We start from the raw sequence: 12,596 nt of genomic DNA, 5'->3' as shown, positions 1-12,596 counted from the left end.
GAAGGGCCAAAAATATAGCGAGACAATACGGCTGGATGGGAGTTTTCTGTTGTGTTGGACAATTTATGGCTGTAGGCATCAGAGATTTACATTGTTTTCAATCCATTTTTTTGTGAATATGATTATGAAAAAAAACTATATTTGGACAAAATTTTCTAGCACTTCCGGCATATTTACACAAGAGATGTATATTTCATTTTATTTCATAAACAACGTTAGTAAATATGTCACTCTTCTTACCACAAATACAAATTGAAACGATGCCAGAACCAAAATAAACCCCGAGATAGAACTTCCGGAAAAGTTTGAATAAAAATAACTACCGAGGCCGCCATTTGACAGGTCAACCATCAGAAAAGCTTGTTCATTGTGCTGTTTTGGGCTGCCATTCTCCACTTTGCACGTCTGGTTAATTACATACACATAGCTGTATAGAACTAGCTTGCTAGCAGCCATCAACAGGAATAAAATGAAACTTTTTGATTTGATTTTTCCAACATCTGATGGTTGCTGATTTGGACAGGTTAATTTATACTTTGGATTGCTTCCCTTCTATCTGGGCAAATTCGCACTCTGCCCAAATCACGAAAGCGGAAATCTTGTGACTGCTTGTGGGATACACGAATTATAGAAAAAAAAATTTAAGAACGTGTACAGGTTTCAAAATTTAAATAACAAAAATTTAAAGTGTATCCCGTAACTGTAGCTTTTTATACGAGTTGCAAAATTGTGTTTTTCTTTTTTCTAATTTTGAATGTTGCCAGGGTTCCAATATTGAAGTAATTCCAGTAAATAATGGCAAGTATGCAGTCATAAATCTATTTTGAATTTTTATTACACGCAATAATTCTTGATACTCGAACCAATATCTTTTTTCCTCCTTTTCTTGGCAAAGCAAACATCTTTCTGCTTCATTCCGCTTTCAAGAATTTGTCAGAACCCATTAATCCTCCCCCGCTTGATGCTTCTTTTTTTCATTTCCGTAATATCTCGGCGCGCTCCACTTCGGCGAAGTTGTTTATCCTAGAAAGAGCACTCTCTCAAATTTGCAAAAGGGCCAAAAATTTATAAATTCATTTTTACTCATTGTTTTGACGAATTTTTTCCCATTCATCGCCTGAAGGTACGAAGCTTCCAACTAGGACTTGCCCTGAGGGAGTCAACACGAAGATTTTGTCTCTCAGCGACTTGGCGGTCGACTCGGAACGCGGTTTTGCTGCATGCATAAGTTATCATCCACTTTGCGACATTTTCAGCGTGATTCATTTTGTTCGTCTCTTGGAACAAAAAAAAAGCAACCCACAACAGAACAGCAATGGCTAAAATATGATGCAAACTAAATCGTTTCATCAGAATTATGGTACATGAATGAGAATCTTGAAATTGAAAGCAAAAAATGAGCTTCGGAATGTTGAATTCAACTTATGATCCGTGATTTGTGCGATTACCCTAGCAATTTCTTTTCTTATCGTTTGAGAAAAACTTCATCAGCTACAATCACTGTTCTCTCAACCGAGCATAATTCAAAATTAAAATCTTGTTGCTCTGGCACCAAAGGCGTGATGTTGAACAGATTTTAAATTATTTTTGCATGATTTTTGTGTCATGATGATATGCAAAGTTTACATAGATTTCAGTAATATTGATAAGTTTTAGAAAATTTCGATTCATCTTCATAAACTCAACAAATATAAGAGGATCAAGTTGTGATTATCCAAAGTGCTTCCTGACCTAGATTAGGTGAAATGAACATAGCTCGTTTTCTTGACTTATTTAGATTTCAAAGTAAAATTCACTGGCTTCCATCTTTATAAGCATCCTCCGAAACTGCCTTTAATACACTTCAGACAAAAAGATAATAACTCCTATCTACAGCCAAATGGCTCAAATATGCAAAGTGATAATGATCCATGCCGGAAATTATATTCCAGGCTTAGTTTTTCATTCATTAAAGTACGGAGCATCTCGAGGCCTTCGAGTCTTCGTGAATGTGATAATTATTTGCTGGTTCGTCGATGAAGATGACCCGGCTGTGATAACGTGAATCCTTTTGCAAAAACTGACTCTTTGAATTCGAGCATTCTCTTTTGTTTTTGCTCTGGTTGGACTCGACGAAGGCAAACTCAAAAACGAGTTAACTTTTTTCCCGTTTTGTATCTTCGTTGGAAAAAAGGCCAACCACTTCTCGAAGTTCTTGAGTAAGCTCCCGGTAAGGTTGGGTGCGCGTGGGACAGATAGGGAAGAAGCGTGCTCAGCATTTTACGAGATAGCATCCTTCCCAGTAATTAGTTAAATTAACAAAGCATGGCCGAGTCTGGCTCGACGCTCGTTTGATCAAAAATAACTTTCCATCAAACCCACCCACACCCGGACAACGACAGAATCCTCCGTTCAAGTAGTTCGTCAAAGGTTATCAGTTTGGTCAATCACTGTTATTTGTTTACACAACAGGGTACTTACGTAGAAAATGGGATCCTGGAAAGAAATGGAAAAACAAACTTCATTAGTTACTGTGTTCATGGTCGTCTTTCAGAGAAGTCTTAACTGCCTACGAGATCATTTGGGAGGACGACAGGCGTAAAAGAACCCAGAAGCATCAGAAAAACTTCGTTTTTATGACCTGGCTCTTGAGATTTGAATAAGATATGGAAAATATTGATGAACAAATTTGAAATTTTTAAATCACCTTACAAATAAAATAAATAACTTTATTGAGAATCCAAATTTGTCTTATGATATTTGTTATGTTATGAACATTTGAGGTCCTTTGAAACCAAAAGGGATGTGAGTACATAAAAATTGATATCAATAAAAAAAACAGTTGAACGTACTGAAGTTATTTTACAAACACATTTTTTACGAATTTACAAACTCATTTTTTTTAATTCGTTCAAGGTGTTGATACTCAAAAAGTTCAAAAAAAAACTTGGGTGGTTTGTATTTTTGATTCTGTTTAACATCAGTTGTACAACAAATTCAAACATTTATGTAGGTTTAATAACGCTTAAAAATTGGAATAAGAAAGTGTTTTTGTATGCCGCCATAATGTATGTAAAATGCCCTTATTTCAAAAACACGTAAAATTTATCGATGTAAGGTAAACCGGGGTAAGTGTGGACGGTTTCTCGTATAGTTCAACTTTAAAAAGTCATTGAAAAATCAGCAGTGGATCAATTTTGATAAAACTACGTTCAATGTGATGCAGAACATGTTTTTTTACAAACGCTAAAGAGATGAGCTTGAAAAAAGCAAAGCGAGAAAAGTTATTACGTAAATTTTCGATGGGTGCTTCTTTGCACTACTGCCGCCCGTGCTGCATTCTCTTCGTCCATCACCCTCCTACACTCTTCGTTGAACTAGTCGTTCCGTCGAGTTCGCTCCACATAACCGATGACGTTCTCCGCAGCACTGTTGACGGTTGTCTTGATGGTATCCCAACAGACCTCGAGAGGGGCTTCGTCAAGCTCACCCTCTGTCGGCAGCGCTGCTTCGACCGACTGCGCGTAGTCTGCCGCGACCTCAGGTTGCTTCAGTCGGGCGATATTTAACCGAGGCGGGCGCCGATTTCGTGTGTTGTTCACTAAGTAGAGTTTTGGGCGCATCTTCACCATCACCAGATATTGGTCTGACTCGATGTTGGCGCCTCGACAGGATCTGACGTCGATGATGTCCGAGAAGTGCCGGCTGTCAATCAAAACGTGGTCGATCTGTGATTGCGTTTGGTACGGTGATCTCCAGGTGTACTTGTGTGGGAGGCGGTGCTGGAAAAAGTACTACGTACGCCATTCGCTTGGAAGCGGCGAAATCTATAAGTCTGAGGCCGTTTTCGTTACTCAGCTGGTGCGCACTGAACCTTCGAATTGTCGGTTTGAATTCCTCCTCCTGGCCGACCTGAGCATTAAAATCTCCGATGACGATCTTGATATCATGTTTTGGACAACGATCGTATTCACGCTCCAGCTGCGCGTAAAATTCTCTTTGTCGTCACGCACCGGTATTTCCGAGGTGAGGGCTGTGCACGTTGATGATGCTGATGTTGAAGAACCGGCCCTTGATTCTCAACCTGCACATTCGTGAGTTGATCGGCCACCCGATCACGCGCTTTTGCATCTTTCCCATCACTATAAAAGCTGATCCAAGCTCGTGTGTGTTGCCGCAGCTCTTTTAGATGGCACGACCATCTGGGTACGTTCGTACCGTGGAGCCCTTCCAGCATACCTCCTGCAGCGCTACGATGTCGAATTTGCGGCTCTTCAATTCGTTGGAGAGCACGTGGGTACTGCCCACAAAATTTAGAGATCGGCAGTTCTATGTTCCAAGTTTCCAATCGCTAGTCCCTTTTCGTCGCGTGGCTCTTTGCCGATTTCCATCCGAAATTTGTTGTTCGCTGTTCGTTGCTTGATGAAAATGTATTATAATTCGAAAAATAATAATAGTGAGAGATTAAGTTTGCGGTTCCAATCTGATTGATTATCTGCTCATGTAGACAACTAGTTTACAACTTTTTTTTAAAGAATCTGCAGGAAACATAATATTCAACAACAAATCAATTAAAAATATTAACAGCTGAATTTTTACCTGAAAATCTAATCATTGAAAATTTATTTTGTCATTAAAATTTTCAAAGAACGAAATCTTCCAAATGAATCTAGATCTCATTTTATAATTTTCCATTTTCTGGCTATGATTGAATATAAAATTTCAAATTGAAAATTGAATAAAGAACAAATTTATTATACTGCAATTTCCTGCTATTGGAATCCTTCATGATATTCTCCCATCGATATTTCCATCTTGATTACAAAACTTAACTTCGAACATTCGGAATTTTGAATTTTTATTTTTAAGTTAAATTCGAAATCTGAATCCTGATTTGAAAATAATTTTCTAATCGAAATTCCACTTTAGTGAAATGTGTATCAGAAGTTCTAATTCAGAATGGTCAAACGAAACGCACTTATCTGAATTCTCAATTTTAGGTTTTGATGCGAATGATGAAACTGTTACTGGTATGATGAATTATTGGTAAAAATAAAAAATAAACCCAAAAATGGTTTGTAAATTCACAAATTTTGTTTTCATATTCCGAAAAGATGAGTATCGCACAAAGAAAATGCATCTTATTTTAGTTTTAAATGCATTACCGACATTTCAATCAGTATTTTGTCTTTACGAAAAAAAAAACATATTCACAAAATTGTTGCAATTTTTAAAAAGTTTTCAAAATTGCAAAAATTCAAATAAAACTATTGAAAATAGTTTCGACTTTATTTGCATAATTTTTTTAGATAGAGCTGAACAAATTTATTTCCTCAAAAAAAATGTTTTACTTCTTCTATAACTCATTCATCAGACGGTTAAAACAATTATGGTTTTAAATCACTTAATTAAAAAAATGGAATTAATCATAATATTTGCATGAAGTTTAGTTGATTGGCCTCATTATGGTAGTCTTCTTGTTTAAAACTTTCATGATTGAGCCAAATTAATTAATGTAATATTCAAATTATGTTTTACTTTAATTTTAATTATTTTAAAATAAAAAAAGTGAAAAAACCGTTTTCATGGATGTTGCCAAAAACGAACGGTTTATAACGGATGTAGGCAAAATCGAATGGTGTAAAAATCGAACGGGGTTTGTAGTATATTAACAAATTAAATTGATTGCTTCTTGCTGCAAAAATTAAATAAGATTGAAAGGGATTTTACTATCGATAGAAGTTGATTTGCTAGGCTTCAGATTATTCATCAAGTATAGTAAATTTTCAGATAATTGCACCGCTGCAATTTTGTTTCTTATAGCGTCATTTCTTTACCGATGAAGTTCTTAATAAATAATTTTGCTAAATAGAGAATTCCATCTTTTCTTGTGTCGATTTTTATTGATATTGTTTGGTTTTACATATTCGTTCATTGTTTTCCCATTTTAACTAAATGTTTTCTTTTATTTTAAATTCAATTTTGTTTTGATGATGTCCATGTTTTAAACATCTTTAAAAAAAATCAGCCTAACCATATACCAAGACAGAAAAAAAAATTTTACTGACCATGGGCTATTTTTTCTAATTTAAGGAGTGTAATTTTTCGAAAAGTAAGCGTGAATTATTATGTACAAAAATTCTCGGGATTTTTCCATCGTTTCTCGAGATTCGGGAATTCCCAAAATTGTTTGATTCCCGGAAATTCCCGGTCAAGAAATCCTGGGATAGACACTCTAATATTTAGCTTCCAAAAAGTCGTTCATGATTATTTTGATAAAAAACTGAATCAAAAACTTTGTTTTGGGCACAAAATACATAATTGACACAATACATCCGGGTACTTTCCGACAATCGAACATGGTTAACCTTAAAATCGATATTTGGTTCCAAATTTCAATCAACATGAGAGGTTTTTTTTAGAAAATTTATAGTGACCTGGGATAAAATTTCGAGAATGAGACTTAGCTTAGAGTCGAGATTATAATTCTTAAGTCACTTTGGGCGATGATCCAAATTTGATTATGAATTTAAAATTTTGCGTTTCGAGGAGAACATTTAGCTTTGCGTTTTTGGGTCCTCATAGCGGGGTTGAACCAAAAAACCGAGTCAGCTAGAGGAATATATTTCGGATTTTTACCAATAAAACTTTGAATCTAAGCTTGAATCAACATATCGAGAGAGAATTTAAGATTTCAAAACTATTTTGATAATGTTTTCTTTATGAATTAACTGTTTAATTATATACATTAAAAGGTTCATTTTAAATTAAAGCTTTGTCTCATGCTAGCTATCAGTTTCTAGCCTATTTAATAAAAATATATGAAAACTTTGCCAGAGAAACTGAAATTTTGCTGCAAACATCAATAAAAAGGCGCATTTATCTGTATCAAAAATGTAAATTTCGATAACATTAGTTAACAAAATTTTAAAAAAAATCGTGAACTTTATTGACCGTCCTATATTTTTAATGTAAAATCGGGCGCTGAATCCGAAAATGAAATTCAAAAAAATCTCAGTAGAACAGTTTTTTAATTATGCTCCAAATATGAAATTTTGGAAAAATAAAAAAATTACATGTACTTAGATTGAAATATCTCGGACTGCATAGCAGTAATTTGAAATCTCTGTTTTGCAGATTAAAGGTGAACAAATTTGCTATCGATCATCTGAACATCATTTTTGCGCTTCATCAACAGTATTGTTGATATAGGTGGCTTTATGAAAGAAAAAATTATAAAAAACGCATTTTTTAGAGAAAATTTTGTTTGAGTGAAAGTTTTAGACTTGATAGTAACATTTAAAAAATCAGTTTTTCTTTTGGTCTTAAATGTAAATTCAAAGCAAAGATTTTGAGGGGTTATTTTTCAAAATCGGTTGAAAATTGAAGAAGTTACGATTACTTTACCATAACAGTAATTTTCAGCATTTTTGAATAATTTAACGAACCGCAGTATAAAATTTTCGGATTGAGCGCCAGATTTTACATTAAAAATGACCTTTAGTTTACTAAGTTAAAAAATGCTGTAAACTAGTGTAATCAAACAACACTGATGTTTTGAATTCAATTAATAGCTAGCATAAAGAATTATTTCTGTAGCCTGTCTTACGCAGCATCTGTTGAAAAATGGATTCTTGAGTAGGGTCAAGTGGGGTAATTATGAACACGGGGTAATTCCGAACAAGTGCCATACGTGCTGCTGTGGGGGATGAATGAAAACAAAAAGTTCCAAAAGTGGTAGTTTAACATCCAATTGATAGCTTTAAGCTGTTTCCGATCTGTTTTCAAATCCTAATGATATCAATTCAGATGTTTTAAAAAACCATTACCCCGTAAAACGGGAATCGTTTTCGACAATGTTCAATGTTTTGAATATCTGATCATAGGAAATCCAGCTGGAATCTTGTTATCACCTGTTTTACATCCAGTTTATGATGCTTTGTCTGGATTTTGAAGAAATTTTGAAAAAATTTATTCGCACTGGTTCACAGACGAGTGTTCACATTTAATTATGAACACATGTTCTTATTCATTTCCTGACATTTCTTTGGCTTTTTGATGGTCAAATGTTTTATTCATCAACTTAGGGGGCCATTCATTTATTACCCAAGCATTTCCAGACCCCCTTCCCCCTCCTCCCCTTGTATGAAATTTCTCACAAAAATACCCCCGAATGCGAAAAAATCGACAAGTAGCAACTATTCGCAGCGAATCTAAAATAATGGCAACGTCGATAGAACTGTTCTCGCATAAGGAAAGCTCAGTAGGCCCATGGGTTGCTACGTTTTTGCTCGTTTGAAGTGTGCGTAAAAACACGCTCTCAAACCATTGGGCTCGCTATACATGGGAATTCTCTTTCTGGGTTTCTCATGTATAGTTAGCTAATGCAGAGCAAAGGCGGGAGCAATTCATGGGAGCTTTTCATCAACATGCCCTCTAGCCAGTGATGCCACATTTTTATCGGTATTTTGGAACCCAAAAAAATCTTTTATCGGTATGGAAATCCTAAAAATCGGTATGAAAATCGGTATTTGAGGTGGATTTTCAAAAATGCTTACATTTTCAACTTCCCAACGTATTTTTAATATAAATGGAAGCTTGCAATAAAATGCAAGTCTAACAACTCTTATGAATGTTAAATTGAGTATTAAACTAGCTAAGTGTGTTTTAGCATATATTATTCCTTTTTTATCTTGGTTCTAGGTAACGCAAATTTGCATAAAAAGACGGTTTTGCTTGTGCTGACAAAAAATAAAAATCACAAATGAAAATTCAGCAGAGAATCCAAAATTAGTATTCTTTTCCAGTACTATAATTGAATGGAGATCTAATTTAAAAGTAACCGTTTGATAAGAAAAAATAAGGGCATGGCGATCACCTTCAGGTTACACGTGGTTTAGGCATATTATTGAAGTAAAAACTTGATTCTTTAATTGATGTTTAGCTAAAGTGGGATGTAAATTTGATAAATTCGATAAAGCAATAGAACCCGGTCAACCTAAAGGAAATTTTAATTTAGTAAGCACTTACAAATCCAATGGCTTTTTGATGTTCGAGGTAAATATGGGCCCAAGTTGATGTTCTCTGTTTGGTTGAAGGATTTAGTATTAGATATGAGTTGTAGCGATAAAAAAAAAGAAATGATTGCAGAAAGTTGAGAGTTTTTTCAGCCAATGGAAAATTAATTTTATTTTTTGTAAAATCACACATTATTCATATGAAAACCCAAGAATTTTATGCGAAAATGAATGAGAAACGTGTTCTAAAAAAAGGTGTTCCTAAGAAAAATAATTAAAAAACCTAGTTTTTTCCAAAACTTAAAATATCCATTTTTCCTGGCGTGGCCTGGCGATCTCTGCAGTAGGTACATGTGATATCATTTATTTAGCTAACAAGATGGAGAAGGATTGAAGATCATCATATCATCGGTTTAGATATGACAAACCGTGTATCTGATTGCACTTCAAATCTTGACATACCACATCTGGCGGCAAGTTGAACAAGAATTATATTCCAAAGGTGTATATTTTACCTTGGAAAATTAGCATCTCAGGAGACAAGAACATTGTCAATTGAGATTGATCTTTAGAAACTTCCATCTTCTGCTGGCAGTCGCAGAAGGTCAAATATCAGCCTTGAGCTGAGTCCATTGGCTTTAAGGTTGAGCACTATAATAATACATCATTTGACAGAACATATGAACAAAACTGCGCGAACAACTGAACGAATTATCAGAGTGAGCTGTGGAGATTTTTGCAGGGTACTTTAAAAGTTGTTCAGATCAACTTACGCCACGCCAGCTACCTCACTTTGTCTCCTTTCTACGGGACCTTTACGAGGATAGCTTGAATTAAGTGGGAATGTGAAAGGGGACTGAAGTTTGAGTTAAAATCTTAAAAATCGGTATGAAACCGGTATGTTTTGCCAAAAATCGGTAATCGGTATATACCGATTCTTGGTTAAAATTTTGCTCAAAAATCGGTATAAATACCGGAAAATCGGTATGTGTGGCATCGCTGCCTCTAGCCTAAAATTTCAACACCTATCAAGCTTTCTCCTAGTGGCGCACTAATGCCTGTCTATCCACCTTTCTTTCAAATTCTATAAAATAACTAGCAGACCCGGTAAACTTCGTTCTACCATGTTAAACTTGGCGTCCATTTTTCATTTTTTTCTTCGTTGTTTGACTTTAAAAAAGCATCAAATCTTAATTGTTAATCGTCTCGCTTTCGTGAACATGTCCTAGTTTTTTTTACATATCCGTCTTTTCCGTTTACTCGAATTGTCCCGCTTAATTCTATCGGAATCAAACGTAAGAATTTTAAGGGGGGGGGGGGGGGGGGTAGGGTCTAACACTTTCAAAAAATCAAATTTTTAATTTTTTTATTTTCTTATTGTAAAACATTTCAAGAATGTTGTGTCAAATTTTCAAGTCAATTGAAGCAAAACTGTAGAAATTATAGGCCTTTATCTCCTCCTATCTGATACTGCAAGAAAGCAAGAGCTGAAACTTCAAACGCGTTTTTCTCGAAAGCACATTTTGAAAGGCCGTGGACATCGTCATTTGAAAACTACTTATCCGATTCTTTTCAAATTTGGAACATATTTTCTACATATAAAATACCAGACCGTAGATCGTAGTTTTTACTTCAAACAGCCACAAAAATTTCATAAAATTTTTTTTAAGTTAAATAAAAACGTTGGGGTCCAGAAAAACATCTATTAAAAATATTTAGCTTTGATTTTTTGACTTCAGATGATTCTGTGCTGAGATACAGTGTCCACCGCAAATCCTGTTTTCTAAAAGGCATCCTCGAAAGTGCTCCGTCACCGGTTCATTTTTCAATATTTTTCTACGAAAAAAAATACTAAATGTTCTTTCAACAATGCTTTGTATAATGCAAAAAAATTGAATACATTTGTTTGAACGATAGCTCTAGAAAAAAATCGTGAAAATGGTGTTTTTTTATACCCGTTAGACCCTACCCCCCTTAACTCAAATCTACGGGTCTTTACATAAATTATCAAAACATTACCTTCAGTCAATCTTACGTGCATTTTACATGAATACTTTTCATTTACTTTTCTTTGATTCGTATGCTTTGAATATTCCCGAATGGTATCGGGTATCAGCTTTCCGTTACCAATTTGATTTTTTCAGCACTCAACGTAACCATCAAACTTGGCAAGACTCATGCTAAAAAAATCCACTTTTTATAAGTTGCTCCATTAATAACTATTTGTTAATAATATCTATGTTTCATTTATTGAATACCATTTAGTTGAGTTACTCCGCTTTGCTCGAGTTCACTTTAAGGTTGAAATCGAAATCAAAAGTTTCTAAATAATTGAAATTTATTGCATATGATACTTTATGGAAAAAGAATTTTGAATATCGGGACCATTTTTGGAGTATTTGCCCAATATTCTATTTATCGCAGCATTTTCAGCTCCTGAGTAAATTTGGATGGTATATTTTTTAAAACTGCAGAAATAAAAAAACATTAGAAATGATTCTTTACTGACCATTTTCAACCAGCAGTGGAAACTAATATCCATATGTTCATCAAAACCATGTCCGAAAAAAGTTCGCTGTTTTATTATTTGTTTAAGCAAAAATATTCTTTAAACATTTACCCAATTAATCAAGAAAACGATCAGTTTTTAATGGGGGAAAATGTGTTTAGATTTTTTACTTAAACCGAATTACAGCATTTTTATTTGGATTTTTATCTCAATGGACATATCTGCCAATTTAAACCATTGTTTTAAAAGATTCTTACTGAAGCATTGGGGTGTTCTAATATAAAAATTTCCTAAACAGTGTTGGAGGTGATCTGCTATTTTATTTAAGATTATGTGATATTTTCAAGATTCAATAAAATTTGATTGAAATGCAGATTTTTAAAAATTAAAAAGACCGAAAAGAGGTAACCTGTTCAGGCTACGATGATTTCATGAGTTCATTCGTTTTATCTGGAAGTTTTCATGTAAATATACCTCGAAATCTTTGAAACCATGAAAGTGTCTTCCGGCTATCATCACAGTTCATCTTTCATATTCCTTCAAAAAGAAATATCTTAGTATACATTTGTCCCATTTATTGATGCAAGTGGAAACACTTTACTCTTTTTCAGATGCGTCAGTGTAAAGACTTCAAAATGAATTAAATACTTGTTCCTGTTTGTCTTTTTTATTAACTTTTATTGATATATCTGCAGTTTTTCTCCAGAATGAAATAATGCTTGGTACTTCAATTTCACTGAATACTGTTTATGACCTTCATTTGCAAAGACATTTAAAAATTTTGAATATCCGCTTCAGATTCAACACTCGGGATACCCTTTCTGACCTTTTTGTAAAAAAAATTCTTAAAAGGTACATATATGTTTAATGGCTGAAAGGCGCATTGTCACTTGCTTCATCGTTTGAAATGACAGGAGTTAATGTTATTTTCGGCACTTTCAGGACATAATAAAAACTTATCAAAAAAATTCTGCATCTGCTATCAAAAAATAATGTATCTGGAATATCACACGTTTATTTTAAGTACGTACTTGAATTCTGTGTAAACAAACAGTGAACCTGTAAACAGTTTTTCGGTGAATGATTTGACA

General features: G+C 34.3%; 1 protein-coding gene across 7 annotated transcripts in view; it reads right to left on the bottom strand.

Moving 5' to 3' along the window:
- The window catches only part of LOC129757752 (protein eva-1), a 672,047-nt gene that overhangs the window by 514,073 nt on the left and 145,378 nt on the right, over positions 1-12,596 (bottom strand). For all 7 annotated transcript variants that reach the window (XM_055755046.1, XM_055755051.1, XM_055755047.1 and 4 more), the window contains one exon: positions 2,461-2,475. The gene's annotated coding sequence lies outside the window, so the exon portion shown is untranslated. The remainder of the gene's footprint in view (positions 1-2,460; positions 2,476-12,596) is intronic.

Source organism: Uranotaenia lowii, chromosome 3 (genome assembly GCF_029784155.1).
Source record: "Uranotaenia lowii strain MFRU-FL chromosome 3, ASM2978415v1, whole genome shotgun sequence".
In the NCBI taxonomy this organism is placed as follows: domain Eukaryota; kingdom Metazoa; phylum Arthropoda; class Insecta; order Diptera; family Culicidae; genus Uranotaenia; species Uranotaenia lowii.
The sequence above is the reverse complement of the archived record's forward strand: the minus strand, read 5'-3'. Positions and strand labels throughout refer to the sequence as shown.